This window comes from Dreissena polymorpha, chromosome 5, assembly GCF_020536995.1.
Source record: "Dreissena polymorpha isolate Duluth1 chromosome 5, UMN_Dpol_1.0, whole genome shotgun sequence".
NCBI classification, from domain to species: Eukaryota; Metazoa; Mollusca; class Bivalvia; order Myida; family Dreissenidae; genus Dreissena; species Dreissena polymorpha.
This window is the reverse complement of record NC_068359.1, coordinates 23,989,932-23,999,568: the sequence shown is the minus strand read 5'-3', so window position 1 is coordinate 23,999,568 and position 9,637 is coordinate 23,989,932.

The following is a 9,637-nucleotide window of genomic DNA, read 5'->3' as shown; positions in this document are numbered from 1 at the left end:
TGTGGTATATATTTTATTAAATTAACAAAAACGTTCATCATCATATTGTCGAAGGTTTAAAAAATAGGGCGGACATTGTAATTATTCATAGAGAAGCTATATACATTGTATGTTTGCGCAAATACATCTGATACGGAGTGTGTGTATTCAAATGTAATAATGCGATGTGTGGGGCACATTTTTGAAATGCTATGTGTGGTATACAAACTAAACAAGAGAATCGAAAGATTGACCTAAACGTCAATAATATTTTAAGTCTGTCTAAATAACAAAAGTTGGTCAATAAAACATTGTTGGTAATATTTTGCGCGCTTAAAATATGATAATCACGACATTCATGTTACTCAAAATTATCATGATTGTCGATAATTTATATTAATATTTTGTTAACTTGTAGAATGCCCTTTGTTTTCGAACAGTGTGGTAGAGAGGTCAAAACACAGTCGGGGGTCTCCAAACACAAAGCCACCCACGCACGGACAGGGAAATATTTCTGTTGCGGCAAACCTTTTCTTGTGAGTTTCTATAAAATTGATTGTTACAAAATGTTAAATTTTCTGTGAATTGTAATTGGCAACTAATGCACTTGTTTAATACACAAAATCGTAAGGATGGTTTGTGCAAGGTGTCATGTGAATATAATTGTAACACAACTACAAAAGGTTTTATTGAACTTGTGGCTGTGTGCTTTTTAGCACGAATGTGTAAACATATTAGACCGTAACGATAGTTATTAAATAAGCATAAAGAGATAATACAGCATTATTTAAACAAATAGACAATAGGATAAATAACAATTTTTCTGGAAAATCATGTATTCGTATCTAAATCCTATTGAGCTATCTTGTATATCACGCATAAAAATTAATTATTTATTTTTTAAGTTTTACAGTTTATTTCATCTGTATTTTGTTCATTTCAGAGAGATTTTTTTTTGAAGCACCTTCAAGAGACGTACTGATATCTTGATCAATGAAAAGTTGTCATATACATATATAGTAAATGTTAAAAAAATTAAAAGACTTTTTGTATTATTACCAGATTGTGCAAGTATTGTAGTGAAAGAAAACAATCACAGTAAACATTAAATAAAAATTTGACTATTCAACAAATTGAACAACATTTAATGATTATTACTTGGTGCAGCGGTAACAAGATCTCGCAGCCCGCTTTCATGACCGCGGCGAATGAGTATTTTCATTAAACATCTTCAACTATTTTCAGTTATTCAGATTTCATTTGAAATTGAGTTCATGAAGTATTAATACAATTCAATATGTTTGTTGGTATAGTAAACCCCCCAAGTTAAGACATTTTGGCGATGATCATTTGTTACGTGTTAATTGGAGCATTTATATGTTTGTATAGCAAGATTTGCAAATTTCTAAAATTGACTGATTACAATTACTTTGCGAATACTTTATGTATTTTGTGCTTTAATTTCTATTGTAACATGTGCATGCTGGTTATAAAGTAATGTTATTATTAATGAAGTGTTTATTTTGATATACTTAAGATTTTCATATGGGGTTGATATTGGAGACTAAATGAACTTAATATACCACAAACAAGCATCATGAAGTTTATATTGTTATTTGTTATGAAAAAATTGTTTTATTAACATACATAATCATATTTTATATTCATCTAATCAATTTCAGTAATAACATACATACAAAACCCATAAATATACACAAATATCAATACATACACTTTGTTTTGATTATGCCAAAATACATATGAACGGGATGTTTGCATAGTTTGTTGAAATAGCTTTCCGTAAACATCACAGAATGAATCTGGGTCCCTGTCTCTGTCACTGTGGTTTTCATAATTAACTTGCCGCATAACACCTTCCGTGTGGTTTGATGATGTTCATGTTATTCTTATACAGCTTCGCACCTGAAAACCGTTACAAATCCTTCGACTAATCCTTGTCAAGTCTGAAAAACAACAGAAGTAAAACCCATTTTAAAGCAAGCGCTTTAGCGGTGGACTTTCAATTTATTATAAAAATGAGTTATCAGATAATATATCCATAGTAGAAACTAATCAGTATGGAATAGTGTGGCTAAAATTAAAACAAGATTTGTTTTCTGTAGAGTCGGATATGTATCTGTGTCATACTTACATCCCACCTGTCAATTCGAAAGTTTTAATTGACCAAAATTTCGATTTTTTTTATGAAATTGAGAAAGGGGTTGAGAAATATGGGCAGCTCGGAAAACATGCATAACGGGTGACCTCAATTCCCGAACAGGTAACTTATCAGATATACTAGATTACGATAAGTACGTTGACTGTTTTGAAGAATTAGATAAAGAAACTATAAATACACATTTCCCAGTAATACGCAACAATCCGGACAAGGTAATTGATTGTAACGGTAAAAGGCTAATTAATCTATGCAGAGCTACTAATCATATTATCGTTAATGGTCGTCTCAACAAAGAGCAGGACAATCAATTTACTTTCGTCTCAAATAGAGGCTTAAGTATAACAGATTATCATATTATAAATGCAAACTATGTTGATACTATAAACGAATTTCAAATACTCAATTGGCAAAACTTTTCGGATCACGCAGGTGTTTACTTTTCTTTTAAATGTAACACCAAAACTAGACATATTACAACCGGTGAATACAAAGAGGAAACTAAGCTTGTTTTTAACTCAAGTTTTGTTGAAAAATTTCAAGACTCATTGAAAGAGAATATCCATTTGTTAAATGAAAACAAGGAATACATTAATTGTGAAATAAAACATTTAACTAGCTATATTTTTGACAATGCAGTAACAATTTTTTGAAAAAAAAGTAAATATTAACCACGACAAAATTTTTCGAAATAAAGCAGTTTCCCAGAAATGGTTTGATTATAACTGCAACACAGCTAAAAAAGAATTCAAACGCGCACGAAACATATTCAATAAATTAAAAACAGATGAAAACAAAACACACTTTGTAAATATGAGAACAAAGTACAACAAAATACGAAAGAAATCTAAAGCAAAATACAAAAAAATCAGAAGGAAAAAACTTGAAGACATAGCAAATTCAGATCCAAAACATTTCTGGAAATCCTTAAAAAAATGCTATAAACAAGCACCAAACAAGGATGACAGTATAACAGTAGCAGACTTTTATACGCACTTTAAAACCTTATTAGACGAACAACCCGAACATATAAATGAAAATGTTGCCATCACCGAATCTACAGATATTGATTTAGATAAATAATTCACATTGCATGAACTCAAGGCAGCCGTCTTCCATCAAAAAAATAACAAGTCTTGTGGGCCTGATAATATATCATCAGAACTAATTAAATCATCGTTTAGTGTGTTAGGACCACATCTATATGTAATATGTAATATACAACAAACTTTTCAACCATGCCGAATACCCGGAAGACTTAGGCCTCGGATACATCGTCCATATTTATAAGGGCGGGAAATCAAACGAAACAAAAAACTATAGGGGTATAACCTTAAATAATATCCTAGCAAAAATATACTCACAATTGCTACTCAACCGTTTAACAAACTGGACAAACAAACACCAAAAAATCATTAACTGCCAGTTTGGTTATCAAAAGGCCAAAAGCACAACAGATTGTATATTTATACTTAACGCAATTTTATCAAAAATAATAAACTCAGGTAAAAAATTATACACCATTTTTATCGACTATCAACAGTGCTATGATAAAATCAATCACACACTACTTTGGCAAAAATTGATATCGGAAAATGTGAGTTCAAAACGCTCTTAAAGCGATGTATAGTATCGTAGAATCAGTAATTAAATTCAATCATAACTTGTCCGACCCATTCTCGATACACCAAGGAGTGAAACAAGGTGATTCCAGTTCATCACTGCTCTTCATGATGTTCGTTAATGACATGTTGGAGAACATAAATACAGATGCCGATGGTTTATTCACTATAGACGAGTTGAAATTATTTCTTATTTTAAATGCTGATGACCAAATTTTATCGCAACGTCACCAAACTCACTACAACACATGTTAACAGACATAGAAGCATACTGTAATGCATCGAAATTAAAAATAAATACAGCTAAAACAAAAGGGCTTATCTTCGAAAAAGGAACACATTACACAAACATCGATATCTTTCTGTATGGTGAAAAACGAGAAGTCGTTACTACCTTAAAATATCCGGGGGTATACTTATTTTAAAACGGTAACTTTAACAGAACGCTAAAATGCATAGCAGACCATGCGTCAAAATCAATGCACCGACTTTTCTAAGTGGTCAACATGTATGAATTCAGCACAAAAAGCAAACTCAAACTCTTTGATATCTTAGTAGCATCAATTTTTAATTACTCGTCTGAAATATGGGGTACTACACAGGCGAAAGATATTGAAGCCGTACACACGAAATTTTTAAGGAAATTACTGTGTGTAAATAAATCAAACAACCTTAGCGCGTTGTATGGAGAATTAGGAAGAATACCCTTTCATGAAATACGAAAAATAAACATTATTCAATACTGGTTTAAACAACTATCATCAAATGAGAGTAGCTTGATCAAAATTACATACAATATGCTAAAACACGATACGGACAATGGACATACATACAACAATTAAAACTGGGCATACCATGTTAAATCCATTCTCGACAGCATCGGCATATCCGAATTATGGATAAACCAAAACATAACCGAATCTCAATTTATACAATGCAAACGACGAATATTAGACAATTATACTTAAACATGGCACGACGATATTAACAGCTCTACCCGTCTCTCTACGGACTGTTTATTCAAACATAGTTTATCGTTAGAAAGTTATTTAGACAAAATTAATGAACCAGAATATAAAATTGCCCTAAGCAGATTCCGTTTATCATCGCATAACCTAGAAATAGAAAGGGGGCGATACAATAATATTGAAAAAGAAAACCGTAAGTGCAAATTATGTAATATGAATACTGTAGAAACTGAGTACCATTTCTTACTAGTTTGCCCCATATATACGCACCTAAAAAGAAAACTTTTAAAGTCACAGTACTGCAGATGGCCAACAATTTCAAAGTTTCAAAGTCTGATGTCCAGTGAAAATAAAACTATGCTTATTAGTCTAGCAAAGTTTATATACGAAGCTTCAAATTTACGACGCCTACTAGATACGTAATTAGTCTTTTAGAACGTAACAACCCTTTAACATTATTTCATCTTTTTTTTCACGCACAACATACCTTAACTCAAATTCAATTTCTCATTCCTTAAAAATTTGAATAGCATTATAAACAATGCTAATTTGTTTCCGCTCAACTTGTTGTTTCATTTTGATTTTTTTTAAATGGCTAAGCTATTAATATTTTATGTTATTATATCAACTTTCAGAAATTGTTATTTTTTATAAATAACTATAACCATAATCCTCGTATTGAAATAATTTGATTTTTAATTATTTCTATAACTTGTTGCTGAATACTAACTTAATTTTCAGTGAATGAATACTGTACTTCTTAACATTGCATTGTTGTCAATGTTGAATATATTTTTTTCAAACGAATATACTATATATTTTTTGCACTAACACCATGTGTTCAATTTAACACTTAATCCACATCTGCCATGACTTGTATTACTTGTAAATATATAATGTATATGTGTAGGCTAAGAGCTTGTATAAGCTTTATTTGCTGAAATAAATGTTGTTGTTGTTGTTGTTCTTGTTGTTTTACTTTCTTTGTCATTCATTTATAAAAATGGACCGAATTTGAATTTGATAATCAGGCAGAAATATCAATCATGATATCTATTTAAAGACAATAAGTAAACTAAATAAAATATTATATTTCAACATTACGTGTTTGTAAAAAAAGACAATTGATTGGATAAAAATTATACAGTGGGTTTTATTTAAAATTTATGTTCAGTTAAACATAAATTGTTTCAACATTACACAAGTACTTCATTATTCCATCATGTAACATTTGGTTAATTTGATATATTTTCAGTACAGACTGAAGTACATGCTCTAGATTATTACAATACTGTGTTCAGATTAAATGCAGAACTGACGGGCAATTTCTTGTATACCACACATAGCATTCCAAAACAGTGTCCCGAACATAGCACGATTACATTTTTATACACACACTCCGAATCAGATGTATTTGCGCAAACATACAATGTATGTAACTTCTCTATGAAGAATTACAATGTCCGCCCTATTTTTTAAACCTTCGACAATAGTATAATGAACGTTTTTGTTGATTGAATACAAACATGTACCACACATAGCATTTCACTTCGTGTGTTTTCAAACACGCGGTTGCACTTTTTGTAAAAAATACTTAATTAATTTTGCGCAAACTTAACAAAGTTGTGTATTTTGGCAATGACCGGGCACTCGTCTTTGTTTTGCTTTTTCGTAAATGGTTGTGAATTAATGAAGAAATTATCAAAAACGTTACTTAAAGCGATGTTTTGTTGACATCCGATTGTCCCACACATAGCCTAAAAAGTCACGTGGTACAGACACCTTGATCTCGCTGATTAGCATTGGTAACATTCTCCAGCAGAGTTGTCGTTCATGACTCAACATAGGGTACGACTAACATGCGTATATGACTCATATCGGCGGATATGACTGAAAAGTGCGGATATGAACAGATAATGGCTTTTAAAATGTATTTCCTTTATTTTTGTTATGTGAAAATCGTTCTGTGACAAAAATACACGTCGTTAATGTGTAATGTTACGATCGAATGCATTTAAAAGCGTTTTTCAATGGCATTTTAATTTCAGTAACTCAAAATTAATATCCGCGAATATGAACGACCAGTCAGACCACCGCTTTTATTAAATTGCTCTATTTTGATATTTTGAGGCAGTCTTAACATATTTATCACATATTGTGAATTTTTAATTCAACAGTGATTTGTTCATTACAAAACTGCAAAAAAAACGCATAAATATTACCTATATTCTTTCATATTCGCACTTTTCGTTCATATCCGCGGATATGAGTCATATACGCATTTAGACGGACTGCTCAAGGTCATACAACAATGGCCGCGCCCATGAGAGAATCTTCACACTCGTGTCAAAACTTTCTTACAGCATACATCGGCTTGTTTGGCTATTTAGAAACTGTCATTTAGGATATATGAGTTATTTATTAACTAAATCTCCGCTAAGGTCAACAATGGATTGAATTCGAAGGATACATTCGATGTGAATGCAGGACTTTCTGGATTTTGACAGCTTGACACGGCAAAACTGGTTTTTTAGTTATCAATTTAAGTCACATTTTGCTAAGTAAATTGTACTCGAGCATTTTGCGACTTATTGAATTACTATGATACCCGATATCAACATATCACATGGGATTTGCAGATCACCAAGCTGTCCTGAAAACATTGATTACAAAGTCTTTACTCATATTACAGGTTTGTATTATTTCTTCTTTCTATTTTAGTATTAAATATCATTTTAAAGTCAAATGAACTGTGTCACAGTAAGCGAGACATAAAGGCGATTGTGGCCAATTTGGATCAAGATCAGCCTGCAGTCGCTTGAAAGCTGTTTGCTTAAAAGCGGTTTTCTGATAATAACAAATAGTTTAATGGGATATTGATTAGACTGCCCTTTCCCTGTGACCTGGCTCAAATAATAGTATTGTCATTAATCAAATGATTTTATTTCGAACATTAATCAAGTATTATTTTCTTGTCCTTCGGGATAAATGACTCCAGCACTTTCTTGTTGAGAATTGAATACTGCTTAAGGCGATGCTAGGGGGCGTGAGAGATCTACCATTATCTCTCATGAACTGACTCAATAATACCGAGTCGGCAATATTTGACTTAATTTTTGGTTTGGTTGCTCTGACGAGGGATCGAAAAATTTCAGAATCTTGCTAAAAGCCTAGTGGTAGAGTGACGTCTTTGATTTAAAGTCTGAAACCATACATAAATAATTAACACCATTATGAAAAAATGAACACAAGGAACACACTATAAAAGACATTCAACAAATAGTCCAAATTTTTTAAGTTCAAATGTTAAAATTTTACAAATTACTTTGTATGATTCCCAGATACAGCTTTATTAATATGCCGCAAAATTTACCGTTAAACTGTGGCTATAAGCTGTTCCCATATCACCGTTTATGCTTGATATCCCATGTACTATTCTTGACTATAGTAAAAGCATATACTATATGTTTATAGTTAATTGCAAATAAAATATTAAAGAAAATAACACAAGGGGAGTCCATACACACGCATACGCAAACTCATCAATACCTGCGTTCAGGTTCGACTTAATCATCAGTCGAAGGCTGAAATCAACAAAACAAGGTGCTAAAACTATTGGTGAATTTCTTTCACTCGTATGCATACAAATGCAGACATCTGTTTAAGGTTATGTAATATTAATAAAGATTGTGTAATTAAGCATATCATGGCATTTTAATTAAACAGCCCAGAGTTTTATTCACTAGATCTTTCATGACTCAAAAACATACAATAAATATCAGCAAATCATATTGCAGTTAGATTTTTTTAAACATAAAAACTATGTCCCAATAATTTATATAAACAGATCAAACTTTTTTGCGTTGTAAGCGCCTTTTTCATGGGTTTAGAAACCAAATATTTTGTAACAATCATTTCTATTGCCTAGTAGACCCCTCTCAATAAAGACAGGGTTACACACCTTTTTATTAGCCCATATTAAGGAGAAAGCCAACACTATTTCACAGAAACTGTTAGTGCTTTCAACATGTGCATTTTTACAATAGTAGACACACTTCTGTTTACAACATAAAAATATACCCCTCTGTAAATTACATATAAAACTAAACTGTCTAATTATCCTTTAGTGAACATAAGTTCAAAGCAACCAAATCAAACCTGACTGCTAAGTCTCTTCAGAAATGTGAAAAACAAACCAAATGAAAAGAAGTCTTATTAAATCACTACAAAATGTATTGTTTCTGTGATTTCAACTAACTTACAAACATCAATGCTTGTCGCTTTATAAAATATAACTCACACACTCAAAAGAAAGTGTAATTGCAGCTGATTTTCAGCTCTCAACATTTTAAGAATGTGCTAAACACTTATTAAGCGAAAGCAAATCTTTAGCTCTGAAAATATCTATAACTGGCGCTTAACAAAAACAAAACATGGTTAAAGTGATCTTGAAAAGTTTACGGTACTTCCATTTATATGATAATTGCATCAACATGCAAAGGGCATACAGCACTTGTTTATGTTCAGATTTACATCTTGAACTACAGTTCCTTTTTTAAACGCAAACATGGAAATAACTGCGAACAAAGAACAAGGGAAGCAACTGTGTATGAATTTCTTAAAGGAGAGAAATGTGTAAATTTTGAAAGGGAAATAACTGCGTATATACTTCAGACTTAAAACTCTGGCTGTGAATAACTGCTTCTAAAATCAGAAGAAAATCTTGAGAGGTCGGGGTGAAACCTTCTCATATAGTGTATCACTGAAATAATGCTGCATTTCACTTGGGCAGTACAAGACATCCTTTTATTAGTGCTCTGAAGGCTTTTTGACGATGCGAAGCAGCTCGTCTAAGTTATCATACCATGAAAAGATTCTTCACGATGGCGATC